This window comes from Piliocolobus tephrosceles, chromosome 20 (genome assembly GCF_002776525.5).
Source record: "Piliocolobus tephrosceles isolate RC106 chromosome 20, ASM277652v3, whole genome shotgun sequence".
Taxonomy (NCBI): Eukaryota; Metazoa; Chordata; class Mammalia; order Primates; family Cercopithecidae; genus Piliocolobus; species Piliocolobus tephrosceles.
In genome coordinates this window covers 38,835,049-38,851,008 of record NC_045453.1, presented here as the reverse complement: position 1 = coordinate 38,851,008, position 15,960 = coordinate 38,835,049, and the positions used below count along the sequence as shown (strand labels likewise).

Sequence of the window (15,960 nt, the reverse complement as noted above, 5' to 3'; positions counted from 1 at the left end):
GCCTCCCCAGCAGCATCCCACATTCCCAACAGCATCCAGCCTGCCCAACAGCATCCCACCTCCCCAACAGCATCTCACATTCCCAACAGCATCCAGCCTTCCCAACAGCATCCCGCCTCCCCAACAGCATCCCGCCTCCCCAACAGCATCCCACATTCCCAACAGCACCCTGCCTCCCCAACAGCATCCCGACTCCCCAGCGGCATCCCACCTTCCCAATGGCATCCCACCTCCTCAACAGTAGCCCACCTTCCCAACATTCTGCCTGCCCAACAGCATCTCACCTTCCCAACAGCAGCCCACCTTCCCAACATTCTGCCTGCCCTACAGCATCACACCTTCCCAGTATCCCACCTTCCCAATAACATCCTGCCTCTCCAACGGCATCCCACCTTCCCAGGAGCATCCTACATTCCCAACAGCATCCCACCTCCCCAACAGCATCCGGCCTCCCCGATAGCATCCCATCTCCCTTCTTTGAGACCATGGGTGTGATTCTGGGCATCTCCTTCACTTCTGTTCTCATCTGGAGCCTTACCTGTGATTCCCCTAGAATTTACTTTCAGATTTCAGCCTCGAGATTCCCTCCATCCCTCTCTGGGCTCATGCTACAGGCCTCATGATGAAGCATCTACCTCCCACTGACACTCTCCTCCCAAGACACTAACTGCAGCCAGAACTAGCTGTTACTGAGGGTGTGCCACCAACAGGGCCCTGAAGTCATCACTGTCTCCTCTCTACTCATGGTGTCTTGGGTGGAAACACTTGGCCAGCTGAAAATGTTTACCAAACCACAGAACTCTGTGAACTTCTTGTTCACAGTTACTCATTCCAGTAGGCAGGGTCTGCCAGAGCCTGCCAAGCCACAGACTGTGTGTGGCTGAGATAAGTTTCCAGCCAACCTAGGAGCCTCCTTCATGCCAAGTCTGCAGACCTCTGGGAACTGTGCATACAGCACTGCATGCCCAACTCTGTGCTTTCAAACCAGAACCAGAGCCCAAGGAAAGTCACCATCATTGAGTTATAGTGTACAAAAATGAAATACATAAAAATCCACATTTACCCAAGGAGTCTCAAGGGAGCTAATTACTTAATCACTGTGTTTTTAATGGGATCTCCATGTGATTCACAAGGCCTGGATTTTTATCTTCAATAGCAGCTTCACTGATGCACTGGTCCAAACATAATGCTGTAGCTTCCTCATGTAAAAGCCAGGGAGCCCCTCACAGGGATAGGAATGAGGATCCCCTTTATCAGTAGTGCCTCGGATCAGAAGTGTAGTGCCCCAGACTGTATGACTCTTACACAGGAGAATTAGGGGATTAAATTACAACAAGCTTTTTATTCCAACACTATATCACAGCATGAAATAAAGTCTCAAAAATGACAACAGGCTTTGATTTTTAATGAAATTCTCAAACAGTTGTTTTCCAGACATACATCTGCCGCTGAAGGAAAAAACACATCTCCTGTTATTTACTCTCACTCTGAGAGTAACATTGAATTTCTAGGAGCCAATGACCAGAAGCAAGGAGGAGCTCAAGCCTTCCCCACTCGGCAGCACATACACTAGCCCACCTGGGATACTGCAGAGAGAAACAGCCGACTCAGAGACCTCAGGGAGCCCAGAGCTCCCGGCAACAGCTGGACTTTTAAGCCACAGGCCTTCATACAGATTGCCCAGCCTGCACTGAATGCCTGCAGGGGTGGAGAACCCACTCCCCATGATGCTGAGTGGAGGACAGGCAGACTTCACTCGCCACCACATTCTCAGGCCCGGCCTTGCTCTAAGTGGATGTCAGGGCAGTGTCTCACACACGCCTGTCCTTTGGAACCACATGACAAGGCTAAACTTCACAGGAGCCTTGCAATCTTAGAAAACAGCGAAGGTTAAGAAATTGCCCCACCTTTTATGTTCTGAGAACACTGCAAAAATGCCTCACATGACTTAGATAAAAGTCACAGTTGCCCACACCCATTTACCTATGATAAGGTCAGACACAGACCCTCCAAACTCCCATTCCTTGAGTCGTAAGTGATGTATTGAGCTTTCTGTCCCACTGATCAATTGGAACAAAATGCTTGCTAACCACACTTTGGCAGACCATCTCTCCTTCTGAGCCAGCACACAGCCCCTCCTGAGAACACTCTGGGATCTACAGTCTGGTCTCAATCACGCCACCTCCACTTCTTCAAGCCACTTTCCCCACTTGGTTCTTTCTGGCCTTGTTGGCTTCCCTTCATAAAAGAAACACCCTCTTTGCCTCACCCTTGTGACGTTGGCAAATCCCATGGTTGGTGTGATCTCCTTCCCTGTGGCAATAGCCCTCCTCCCCATGCAAGAATCTTTTCCAATAACATCTCTCCTTAGTAAGACTAGGTTAGTTTTCATGTGGTGCATCACAGCCGTGATATCGAGAGTAGTCAGCACCATCCCCACAACTGCACACACACACCCGCCATGCTCCTCTGTTGCCTGCATGGTCTAATTCTGCACAGCATTACTATTACCAGAAAAAGAGAGCAAATGGCAGAGAGAGAAACTGAGGTGCCAGGGCATGGGAAAGTGAATGAAGACATGCTGAAGCCATCCCAACTCACTCTGAGCCAAAATCTCTCCACTCCTCTGGTCATGCACAATCCATCGTTTCCTGAGTGTTGTACAGTGTTCCTCAGTGCACAACCACCTCACCACCCTCCCTGCAAGATTTCAGAGGGCTTTCCTCTGTCAGTAAATGACAAGCCATCCCACTGTGCCATGTCTGAACTTCTGACCCAGAGAAACTGTGGGAGATAGTAAAATGATCACTGTAGTTGGAAGCCCCCACATTTAGAGGACATATGTCATGCAGTAAAGGACAGCCAATCCAGGTGGAGATGGAGATGATATGCCAGTAGGTCAAAGCTCCACGCCCTCCTTCTCCTGCCCCTCACCGCTTCCTCTGCCCAGGCCACCCACCAGCTTCTCACGCTTGGTCTGTCTCTCCTGCTCACTCTCTCATGGAAGGCCCTACTTCTCATGCCTGGTAAGGCTGCTCTCTTGTTTCTGCTGCCAGCTCCTGTGGACCCGTCTGCAGTCATCACCACCGGCTGTTCCTGCTTCAGCCGTCTCTGCAAGGGCACAGATCCAGCAGCCAGGAGTTGGGTACAGCTTGGCCACCTGTGAGAGATGTGGCTTCCCAATCAGAGGGGACATTTCAGATGAGACAACCCAGGAGCCGCAGCCTCTGCACAAAGACATACTGAATAATCACAGTGATAACAAACTGACTGCTGGAAAGAACTCATTAATCAGGATCATCTTCACCCCAGAAATACATGTGAACATGACATTTGACAGCATCTGAAGTCTAACTTCACATCTGTCTGCAGCCACTACCTCCTTTCTCCTTCAGCTCTTCCACTCTGACACCTCCTGTTATCCATCCAGAGCTTCACCCAGACACCAGCCCACCCCACCCCCACTTCCTCACCCTGCAACAGCCCCTCCTGCACCAGCCTGGGTTCCAAGACCCGGCAGGGAGCCCACCAGCCCCCACGACATGGGTGCCTCCCACCTGCCCTGGCGCCAGACTCTCCCTCCAGGCCTAGGACTGTGTGTTCCTCATCTTCCCTCAACACTTGGTCCTACCCCTGCTCACGATCTTTTCTCCTACTTCACCCCAAAAAGTAGAAACAGGGGCCAGCTCTACCCTTAGGCCTGGCTGCCCCTGCTGTCCCCAGTGGCTGGTGAACCAAGGGTTCTGCTGGCCTCAGGGACTCACACCCACCCACATCCACTCTGGGGCTGTGCCCCTTCCCTGGCCCTGGCTATCCCATCAGAGCCTGGCCTGCTCTCCACTTCTCTCTCACCCTAAATGGTCTTTTCTTACCCCTGGAAGTTCCCACTATAGACACGTTCACCCATTCCCATAAACTCAAATAACCCTATAAGCCTGATGACTCCCTGTTATAAATCCAGACCCATTTCTCCCCTCAGCTCCAGTTTTGATTTTCCAGGGGTTACCCCATGTGGATGCCTCATGAACTTTATACACAGAAGGGCTCACATGTGCTCTGGCTTCCTCCACACACGGTAGGTATGGTTCCTCCCTTTCCTCACCCCAACAGTGAGGAAACAATGCCAGATTATGCAATCCCCAAAATGCCTCTCACCCAAGGCCCCTTTGCTCCATTTTTCACTCCTGTCACCTTCCCTGGCCACCGTGACCTCTCTTTGAGTGCTTCAGATTGCGCCCATTCATTCCTACACACCACCACTCCTCCTGTCCCTCTCCCCTCCCGCCCCAGCTCTCCAACCCATTTCCCACAGAGCCTGGGGGGTGCCCTTTAGTGTGCTGTGCATGCATTACATCACTGCTGCACCTGCAACTTTCCTGGCGGCTCCTATTAGGTACGAACAGGATTCCTCCCTCTTCCTTGCCACACAAGGCCAGGTGTGACCTGTCTTCAGAGGCTCCTCCAGCCTCATCCTATGCCACTCTGTGGCAGGATTGCCCTCCCACCAACCTTGTGCACAAGCCACGGGGTCCTCCTTCTGCTCTCCGGACACTCCCAAATCTAGTCCACCACAGGGCCTTTGCATTAGCTGTTCTCTTTGCCTACGATGATCTTTCCCCTCTGATCTTCACGGACTTGGCTAAAAGCCCACTCTTAAAGGCTTTCTCTTGACAATCCTGTCTACAGCCAGTCTTCCATTTCTTACTTACTAGTCACTCCTTCTTTACAATTCCTTTATTTATAAATGGGTCATGAGGGGTTCTAGCTAGGTTCTGTTCCCTTCATAACATACAATGTGCCCCAAATTTCTTTATCATCTTCTGTGTGTGTGTGTGTGTGTGTGTGTGTGTGTGTGTGTGTGTTCTCTGTTTTGCCACCCAGGGACAGGGCCATGACTCTTGTTTATTGCTGTATTTCACATCCAAAAGTACACACCTGGCAGTAAGTCAATGCCCAGTTACTACTTGTTGAACAAGCGACCGAAAGAGTGAATATGTGTATGTCATGAGCAACACCAAGGACACTGCAGCATTTTCCTTTGTAATCCTGAATCCCAGAAGATGGAAAAAGGATGGAGAATGCTGTCATCAATAATGTTTTCTATTGTGTGTGACCTCTCAGGGACATTGATGAACAGGACAAAAATGTAGAGACTTGTTAATCACAGGAAAAGAGCTGCCCTTTCTCCAGGGACTCAGGGGAGGAGGCGTCACTCTGACTTGTGCACTCTGTCTGCGACCTTCTGACAAAGAGCTGACAAATCAAGTCAACTCAGACGGCTGTCATTTTGTGTGTTAGGATGTGTCTGAGGTGACAGCTGTCTTTATTCTTAGGAGGGGTAAGGCAAGAAGGAGCTGTCAGTATTTCCCACACTGGAGGCTGCCTCAAATAAAAGCATTCCTGGTGTTAGGACTGCCATAGATGTTACTGCACTAACAGCTACCTGGTAACCTTTGTCACCAGGGTTCTCAGCTAACAACATCCTGGTTCATTGCTTTGACTGACGACGCTCAGGAAACCTAAGTAATTTTCTTTGTGTTTGTCCTGGATGGTGAGGCAAGCAGAGAAAGACAAATCAGAAAGTTCTTGGTAAAACATCGTCAGGTTCCCAGAATGATCCTTGGAAAAAAGGATATAGGCTTATCTGTCTTTAATTTTTAGAAATAGAATTAATGATAGACACAGACTATTTTAGTGTTCCCACATCCTGTCTATCAAAGACAGGGAATCAGATGGTTCTTTCAAAGACTGCCCTGTTCATTTATTTTAAAAACATCTTGAGCACCCATCTTGAGCCAAACACTAACCCAGATCCCAAGAAATAGAAATGGCCAAGACACAATCCTGATCTCCATGATCAGGATTGCTGGTAAGTGAAGAAGGCAGAGAAATAAGCAAACGATTCCAAAATGGCAGGATAGGACTGTGACGGAGGTGTCCCCAGGGCTTCACCAGATGGGTAAGTGGAGGAGTGAGTGAGGGCAGCAGCAGAAGAGGCAGAGAGAACTCTGGGGAGGGCGGATGACTGGAGGAGCTTCATTCTGGGCGGAGGTCAAGAATGTCAGTGATGGAGGGTGATGGGATTCAGTAGACTGGCCTATGCTCTTTGTCCAAGGCTTGGCATCTAACATGTTTAAATGCAGAGATCTGCCCACAGGAGGCCGGGCAAGGGAATGGTTAGTGCCGGAAACATACCTTTTATAGGAACTCGGTGGCCATAGCGTATGGCACCTTCTCTTTGTAGAGCACTCAATGAAGACATTCTTTAATTTGGTTATGTCCCATCTTCCCAAAGACCTGGAAAACTCTTTCTTTCACCACCCACCCCAACCACCAAACACCTTTTGGCGACACTCCTAGCCCACAGGGCCAGGTGTTGAGGGCACAAGGATGAGGAAGATGCCATCATCACCCCTCAGGTACAACAATCAAGCAGACCTTGAAGACCAGGACTTCCTTTATCTCCTTAAGCCCCCACTCCATGCGTATAGTAAAACGGGAACCTTACAAATCATTGTTGACTGAGTTCCTTCCCCAACTCTGTCTTTCCCTTCCTCCTGAATTCCAGCCAAGGGCAGATTCACAGGGAACACACTTCCAGAAAGCAGAGAGCACAGAGCAAGGCAGTGGACAAAAAATAGCAATGTTGAAACTTTCACCATATTTGGCAAATGTCATAAACACTTAAAAAATGATTATACTGATTGTGACAACATTAGAATATGGAATAAAGAATTTTTATAATTGTTAAATATGAGAAGCACACCCCAGCTATCATGATATGTCACCCCTAAATACTTGGCATGAGGACATTTTAAAAATTCAGGGCCATGTCTCCAGAAAAAATAATAACAATAATAATCTTTGACATAGAAAGAACATGTAGAAGAAATTAGATTTTTGGTGTAGAGCTAAGGAGTTCAGATATAGATATAGATATAGATACAGATTTATATATTGATATATATTTATATATCAATATATATATCAAATATGTATGTATATATCCCTCAAGTTTTTATATAGAGAATGAATTTCATGGAGTAGGTAATTGAAGCTTTATTTATTTATTTATTTATTTTATTTTATTTTATTTTATTTTCTGAGACAAGTTCTCATTTTGTCACCCAGGCTGGAGTACAGTGATGTGATCAGAACTCATTGCAGCCTTGAACTCCTGGGTTCAAGTGATTTTCCTGCCTCAGCCTCCCAAGGAGCTAGAACTATAGGTACACATCATTGCTGCCAGCTGATTTTTTTTAGAGTCAGGGCCTTGTTATGTTGCTGAAGCCAGTATGAGACCTCAAGAGATCCTCCTGCCTCAGCCTCCCAAAGTGCTGGAATTACAGATGTGAGCCACTGTGTCCGGGCAACAGCAGTTACATTTAGATTGTCATTTATTTACTTACTCTCAATACAGAGTAGTTGGTGCTGCTGTCAAAGCAGAAGAAATGGCCCCGGAGAACCTTTCAGCCACTCTCAATAAGTTGGTCTAGTGTCTGTCTGTTTCAGTTGTCTATTGCTGTGTAACAAACCAACCCAATGCTTGTGTCTTAAAATAACAATGTACACAGTTCTGTGGGTTGCCTGGGCAATTCTCCTATACTCATCAGGTCTTGCTGCTGTGACTGTCTTCAGCTGATGGCTGGGCTGGGCTGGGCTGGACAGCCCAGGATGACCTTGCTCCCACATCTGGCTGGCACTGGTGGTGGCTGCTGGCTGGAATGTCTCAGTCTTCTTCCAGCAGGCTGCACCAGACTTCCACCTATCATGGAGGTCTCAGGCTCCAAGAGAGTGAGAATGGGAGTTCTTGAGACCAGAACTAGAACATCATTCCTCCAGTCTGCTGGTCAAACCAATTCCCAGGGCTAATTCAAATTGGAGGCTTCACTTCTTCCTGGGAAGAGCAGTAACATCACGTTGCGGAGGGGTGTAGCCGTAAGAGCCTCACTGGGGACCATTTCACTATAAGCATGTGTCACAGTGCCAGGCAAAGCACAAAGGAACCTCAGGATATGCAACATTTTGACCACTGCTAAAGATTGAAAGGAAGGCAGATATTCCCCAAGAGATCCTCTGATGCTCAAGGGGACAGGCTGCTACACGTGGGAGGGATGCCTGGCTCCCATGTCAAAGCTGCACATTTGCTATGTCTCATTAAGGTGTTTCCTTCAAATTTCTGGGGAAATGACCATCGGCATGCCTCCCTATGGCCTTCACTAGAAACGCTTTTTCACTCAGAAATACAATTACAAACAAGCATGCATCCAGGGAGTACAACCCCAGCTGGCATGTGTCAATGCGTCAGCCACCGGTTCAGTGAATAGAACTATGAGAAAACGTGTTTTTCTGGTCTCACTTTGGGTTGAAGGTTAGTTTCATTCCTATTCAAAGAGAGCGTCGGGTCACCCAAGGCTCCTCCACACCCTAGCTGACCCAAACAAACATGCTGTTCTTGGCAGACCAAAAACTCCTGTCTCTGCAGGATTGCTCTCTGGAGTCCAGCATTTTCATGCTCCATCTCCAGACTGGGGCCACAGGGGAAATTGCTCAAGACACAGAGTTCTGAATGGCACAAAATATGCCCCTCCTAAGAACGTGAGCATGCCTGGAGAGCCATGTACACCAGGTGAGAACCAGCTTCAGTCCCACCTCCGTGTCCTTTCCCATCAGCCAGCCCTGCCCAAATAGGGACACTGGCCCCACTTTCTAAACAAGCACACTTAATTCAACAATATTCTGGCAAGTCACGAAGAGCTGGAGTCTCGTTCATTTTGGTCCACCATCACCTGGCAAGATTTCAATGTGCTCTGGCTGCAGGCTCCCCTTGCTGAGATCATTCCGGTGTATCCTCCACACATCCACCCTCATTCATTTCCCCTGTCCTCACAAACCAACCTGGGTACCTGGAACAGTCAGGGACCTTATTTGCAAGCAACAGAGCCTGAAGCTGGCTAATGCTGGCCAAAGGGGAAATTTCAATAGAAAGCTGTCTAAGAGCTCACAGAGTCAATGCACAGTTTGACAACCAGTCTTACATGTTCCTCAGGGTAGATCATGCACCCTTAATGTGGCTGAGAGGTTCCAAGAAGCCTCTGCTGTTTAATAACATCTACACTGAGACCTGAGAGATATGCAAGACTCACCAGTGCAAGATATCAGGAGGATCCAGCAGAGCCACTCCCTGCCAGCCTCCTTCAGCTTCCATCAGCTCTCTTGCACCAGACTTCACTAGACTTCCAGACCTGACACCACCTAGGGATGTCCTAGTCTGGTCTCAGGGAAAGAGCACTCCTTTGGGAGTCAGGAGATGGAAATATTTTTTCCTGCCCCAGGATCCAGGGAATGACACTACTCAGCTATGGGCTTAGTGCCTTCCAGATACGGAAGTATGTGGACTTCGTGACTTTGAAGGCCCAACCATTCTTATGTTCTATTTAGGAGCAGAGAATCCCAGCTTCTCTGTGTTCTACCTCCAGCTTTATAGAATCATGGTATGCTTTGCAGAGTAGTCACTGTGACTACTACTGCTTACTGAGCACCTAGTCAACCACAGGCTGTGCCCTAATGAATGTAACACTGAGGTTCCTAAGCTTCACAGCAACCCTGAGCCAGAGGTCCCCAGACTCCTGTTTACCTGTCCCCCAAATGTCTCTGGGCTGCTAAACTCTCACAGTACAAATTATCCCAACGTGCAAATAAAATGGCTCCAATCCCCACTCCTCTTCCAGACGGCAACCATACCTGAGTCCACAGGCCATTCAGCAGCCAGCACAGAGTGTCCACCATGCTCCCTCTCCCCTCAATGGCTGTTCCTTGTTAACTTCTGCTGTACCCAAACCACCTGCCACTTGCGCCTGTCACAGGCACACCACACTCCACATCCTGAGCTCTCCCAGCTATTTGGATGTTAAGGCAGGGCTAGGTTCTGTGCAGGATGAGGGGTTCTTCTATCATGTATGTGGTCCCTTGGGCCCAAGGCAACTTAGTCTTCATCCAGATGCCTTGTGGGGTTCTTTTCTCAAGGCCCATTCTTCCAACTCTGCCTTGCCCAGACCCTGTCCATAGCACTGAGTTCAAATGTCAGGCCATCTTCTCTAAGGGCTACCATGTGCAGTCACATTGCTCTTTCCTCCTTTGAGTAAAAAACCAAAGTTCCAGGCAGAACAAGTCACATAATCTGCAGGGCCCAGTGCAAAATGAAAATGCAGCTTCCCTTGTTCAAAACTGACTAAGAATCTCAAGACGATGACCACAAAGCATTAACCTAGCATGGGGCCCTTCTGAGCCCTGTGCGACTGCACATACCATGTGCTGGGAAGTCAGCCCTGGTGCCAGGCACCTGGGTGGCCATGCACGGGTGGTGAGGAGGATCTAATGTGCATGTCAGAGGCCAGAAGTCCCATGCAGGAAAGCCAAGATGCTCTATGTTTGTGCAACTTTCCCATGGCTTTCTTCCACTCCACCCCTCCAAAGTGCTCAGCAAATGAATTTAACAACTAAATGAAGGCAGGGAGGAACAAACCTATGAGTTGGCAGGAATCAAGACTGGTGCTTGGGTTTTCTGGCTCTTTCTTCATTGTTTCCACTCTTCCCAACTGCCAACCCTGTGCTGTAGGAGTTGTTTGCCTTAAGGGAAAGGTATCATTTTTAATTTATAACTAGGTCAGAGTAACCCAGAAGTTTTTTCTACCCTTGCTAGGGAGCTCGTGCCCCACCCTCTTGCATGACCTTCTCAAAATATTTTGCACATGTCCTCTCCAGTTTCCAGATTTGCCTGTATCAACTCAAGATTGGTAAATTACTCAGAAAGTATAGGACCCAAACTCAGACGCTCAGATTTGAGGTCCCTGCTTGAAAGTAAGAGCTCAAGCACCTTCAAAAGGGACATAAAGCAAAATCGCCTGGCTGTCCTTCCATCTCCATGAGGGAAGATATTTTTGGAAGGGCTTCAAGGACTTCCCTACAATATTTTGGCCTGTGTCACTACAGGACTCTGTCCTAAGCCCAAGCAGAAGCCCTCGTGAGAAGCTGCAAGAGCAAAACTATACTGGTATAGAGGGAACCACTTGCTGACAGTCTTGTTTCGCAAACTACTTGTATTTGTTTTATTTTTTATTTATTTCTTTTTTTCGAGATGGAGTTTCGCTGTTGTCACCTAGGCTGGAGTGCAATGGTGCAATCTCTGGTCACTGCAGCCTCAGCCTCCTGGGTTCAAGCAATTCTCCATCCTCAGCCTCCCAAGTAGCTGGGATTACAGGTGTCCTCCACCACACCCAGCTAATTTTTGTATTTTTAGTAGAGACAGGGTTTCACCATGTTGTCCAGACTGGTCTCAAACTCTTGACCTCAGGTGATTCTCCTGCCTTGGCCTCCCAAAGTGCTGGGATTACAGGCATGAGCCACTGTGCTCAGTCCCGTTTTTTTTTTGTCTTTTTTTTTTGTCTGCCCTGTTCCTCTAAATAAACAACAGTTAAGCTAACAGCAGCGAGAGGATAAAACCTACATAATCTTTTCTGTGTTCTTGTTGCATCCAGACTTTGCAGGCACCATGCACCCTGAATTATGCTTCTTCATCCACCCCTCACCCTTACCAACTGAACACATTATTCCCCAAGGTGAGATGCAATGTTGTAAATGGGTCCTAGAGCGACGAGCAGCTGAGCTCTGCAGGAGAAGCCCACACAGGGAGCTGTGCGGAGGGCGGGGGCCAGTGCTGGAAGAATTCTGGTTTTCATTAAGTTTAGGCAAAGTTAACCACATGGACGTATTCTTTTCTGCTAATTTCAGACATTCTGAGTTTTAAAGTGCAAATTAAATGCATTACATATCTAGAAGACACTGGAAGAAGGCAGAAGGGATGAAATAGTCTGTCGTGGAAATCCAGTAGTGGACTTCCTCAAAAGGCACATGGCAATGCAGTTATGGCAAAGCATGTCTGCTGGAGGATGCAGCTCTTTAAAGCAGTCCCATGAACCTTGCTGTGCCAATGTCAATCCTCACTTGCCTTCTTTCCCTGCCCCAGCCCTGCCAGGTGTGTTTTTGTAAACCTTGATTTTCGTGTGAAGTAAGACCTTGTTAATTAGAATGGAAACAGCAACAATTTTCAAACAATATGTCTTTTGATTATTCATCTATCAGAAAGAAACGAAGCTGATATCTGGCAGTATCTGGGAACAATTCATGTTTGGGTTTTCCCTATAAAATGGAAGAATAGAGTTTCAGTTAAGTAAACCATCATGGAACGGGAAAGGCCATGGTGGATGCTGTGTTGTGGTTTCCCAGACACCCCTCATCCTCTAACAGACCACGATGGTGGCTGCCAAAGGCTTCCTGCTAAGCCCCTTAATGTCTGGGAAATTCCCTTGGCCCAAAGACAGCCACACAGCCCAACGCCCACCCCTCCACCTGAGTTCCATGTTGCCTACCTTCCAATGTGAATTTCCTTTATTCATTCATTCTTAAAAGAGGTTCCATGGTACAGTAAGACTACAAAAGTCCAGTGACAAGGCCCAGAGGTGGGGTGTGGAGGAGAGCAGAGGTGGAGAGAGAAGGAAATAAAAATGCAATAGACCAGTACGCCACACGCTTGGGATATTCAGTAAATGTTTGTTGGGTTATTGATCTATTTATAGAAACACTTGTAAATAACTAAGGACTGATGATCCTGAAAGCAAAATATAGTCTTCCTCCCACTTCTCCTGAACTTGAAGAATCTCACAGAATTCTGTATTCATACCAGCAGCATATAATATGATTTGAATGCTGTTATTTCATGAGATGTTTAAACAAGACTTTCTCAATCTCAGCATGATTGACATTCGGGGCTGGGTAATTCTTTGTTTGGGGGTACTGTCCTGTGCATGGAAGTATTTCCTAAGTAATGCCCCTGACCTCTACCCACTCAATGCCAGTAGCACCCCCAGTTCTAGTGTGACCAGCTGTCTCCAGCACTGTCAAATGTCCTCTGGGAGCAAAATGTCCCGCCTTGAGAACCACTGATTTAGAGCAATGACCCCGAAGAACTAAATATTTATTCAGGAAAAGAACTCTCAATTATTTTGACTCAGCTCTGCAAGAACCTTTTTTAATCTTCTTTTTTTTTTTTTTGAAACAGGGTCTCACTCTGTCATACAGACTGGAGTGCAGTGGCATGATCTCCGCTCACCACAACCTCCCCTCTCCCAGACTGAAGCAATTCTCCTGCCTAAGCCTCCTGAGTAGCTGGGATTAGAGTTACATGCCACTACTACCTGGCTAATTTTTGTATTTTTAGTAAAGACAGGGTTTCACCATGTTGGCCAGGCTGGTCTTGAACTCCCGACCTCAAATAATCCACCCACCTCAGCCTCCCAAAGTGGTGGGATTACAGGCCTGAGCCACCATGCCCGGCCTGCAAGACCCTTTTTCAACAAAAATTTGACAGCTGGAAACAAGATTTCAGTCTGGGACTGTGGGATCCCAGACTCCACAGTCATCTGTTCCAAGCATCCTGGTTCTCCACTGTTGTTGTGTCCTCCCCCAAAAAGCCAGGAGCCCCTCTCACGCCACTTATTTGTTCCTGCATTCATTTAGCTAAGCACCCATTGCACACCAGGCACTGCTCTGAGTAATGAGGATAAAGCTGCACACAAGATGGAGGCTAGCCCAGCCTCAAAGAACTTTCCCTCTAGTGGAGAGGAAGGGGACAGCACACAAGGAAGTGAATACACAACGTCAGTGGAAAGTCCATGTGAAATGGAAGAGTTCTCGACCCCTATAACATGATATGCAATGGGGGTGTGGCTCATCTGTTTGGCCACCTCACCTGCTCAAACACCTTACAGGAAGGGGAGCATGCAGATGAGCAGGTGCAGGAGCCAGGGCAAGCACCTTGGGGCTCCAGCCCCATGGTAGCTTCTAGGGGTGGGTGCCTGCAACTCCCAAAAGCCAGGTAGGCATGTGTTACAGTGCATTCTTTTAGCTTTACTGTCCGCAGATAGCTTAAATGTTAACCAGCTTAGTGTCTTCTTGGTACCTAGGTCCTTGTCCGGCATCCAGGAAGAATCAGGTCACACACAGACTTGAGGATGGTGAATGCAGGATTTTATTGAGTGGTGGAGGTAGCTCTCAGCAGGATGGATGGAGAGCTGGAAAGGGAATGGAGTGGGAAGATGATCTTCCCCTGGAGCTTGGCCATCCTGCGGTCGATCTCCTGTCTGACCACCCCCAGCTGAATTTCTCTTAGCATTCAGATGGTCCTTCTCTTCTCTCTGCCATGCTGTTCTACTATTCTATGTTCTTCTGTTCTTCTGCTCATTTCCTCATCTGCTTCTGGAGCCTAGGGTCTGGGTTTATACAGGTACAGGATAGGGGGGCATGGCAGGCCAAAAGGCAACTTTTGGGCTTGAAAACAGGAATGTGTGTTCCCATTTAGGGCCATGGGTTTCCAGGCTTGAGAGTGGGATCTTTGCTGGGGAACTGCCCACTTCTACCCAGTATTTCCCTGTCTCCTGTCCTTATCACAGGTAGAGAAAAAAGGCACCCGGCTAGAGAGGGATGGGGAAGGTGTGAACTGTTTTAGGTAGGAGGGTTAGGAAAGGTCTCTCAGATGAGGACCTTTGAGGACATGTGAGCAGAGACTAGGACGAAAAGAGAAAGCCAGCCCTGTCAGTGTCCACTGCAAGAACAGCTAACCCCTAACCCTCAGCCCTGGGAAAGGAGCAAACACAGCTTGCTCTGAGAACAGCAAACAGGGCACTGGAGCTGAACTGGTGTGAACAAGGGTACAAGGGGGAGAAGATGAGTTGGGGAAATGGGGGGTGCATGCCATGCAGGGACTTGGCTTTGATTCGATTTTGGCTTATAGTCAGGAGTCAGGGTGAGAGGGAAGTCATAGGAGGGTTTGGCAGAGGGGGACTGACAAGTTTCTAAAGAACCACTGTGGTTGCTATGTTGGAAACGAACAGTGAGGGGGTTAGGTAAGGGCAGGGGCAGGAAACTATATCAAAGATGTGGCTAATTAGGATCGGCTGCATGGGGCCAAAATTTCCAAGTAACAATTACTTCAGTAACACAGATGCTTCTCTCTCTAATGTAAACCAATATAGAGATAGGCCGATCGAGGCTGGTAATGAAGACCTTAAATTTTCTTCTAGCCTGCTTCCCCGCCATCCAATGTTGCTGCCTCACAGTCCCAGAGGGTGGTTCAGCCCCAGCCAGCACGCCTGCATTCCAGCCAGCTGCTGTAAGGAAAGGTCAAAAAAGAACCCATTCTGTCCTTTTAAGTGTATTTCCTGGAAGTTGTATAGGACACTTCTGTTTATTTCCTATTGACCAGAGCTCCAGGGGAGGCTGGCAAATGCAGGTCTGTATTCTGAGCTACCATGTGCCCTCCCACTTCAAAATAATCAGGAGTTCTGTTCCTAAGGAAAAACAGGGGATGAATGTTGGGGAGACCATTAGCCATGTTTACCTTGGAGGAGACTGCGTGAGTCCAGGTGAGAGATGATGGAGGCTCAACTGGGATGGGGATAGTGGCGGTGGGGGTGAAAAAAGAAAAAACTTATCTGAGAATACAAGTCTTTTTAAATGTCAAACCTACAACAAGCATGTTAAAAGAAAATGGTTAACATCACTAATCATTAGGGAAATTCAAATTAAAACTGCAATAAGGTACCACTTTACTCTGCAAGAATAGCATTAAAAAGTCAGAAACAATAGATGTTTGTGTGGGTGTAGGTGAAAAGGGAATGCTTATACATTACTGGTGGGATGTAAATTGGTACGACCTCTAAGGAAAACAGTGTCGAGATTTCTTAAAGAACTAAAAGTAGATTTGCCACTTGATCCAGCAATCTCACTCCTGGGTTATCTAACCAAAGCAAAATAAATTATTATATCAAAAGGACACCAGCACATGTATGTTTATTGCAGCACAATTCACAATTGCAAAGATATGGAACCAACCTAAGTGCCCAT

At 47.7% G+C, this 15,960-nt stretch overlaps 2 long non-coding RNA genes across 3 annotated transcripts in view; both read right to left on the bottom strand.

The window, feature by feature from the left end:
• LOC111526254 overlaps positions 1-3,422 on the bottom strand; it is a 34,896-nt gene extending 31,474 nt beyond the window's left edge. The window contains exon 1 of the long non-coding RNA XR_002726312.1: positions 539-3,422. This is a non-coding gene — a long non-coding RNA (uncharacterized LOC111526254). The remainder of the gene's footprint in view (positions 1-538) is intronic.
• Positions 1-15,960, bottom strand: part of LOC111526255 — a 181,300-nt gene that overhangs the window by 136,521 nt on the left and 28,819 nt on the right. The gene's annotated exons all lie outside the window — the stretch shown is intronic.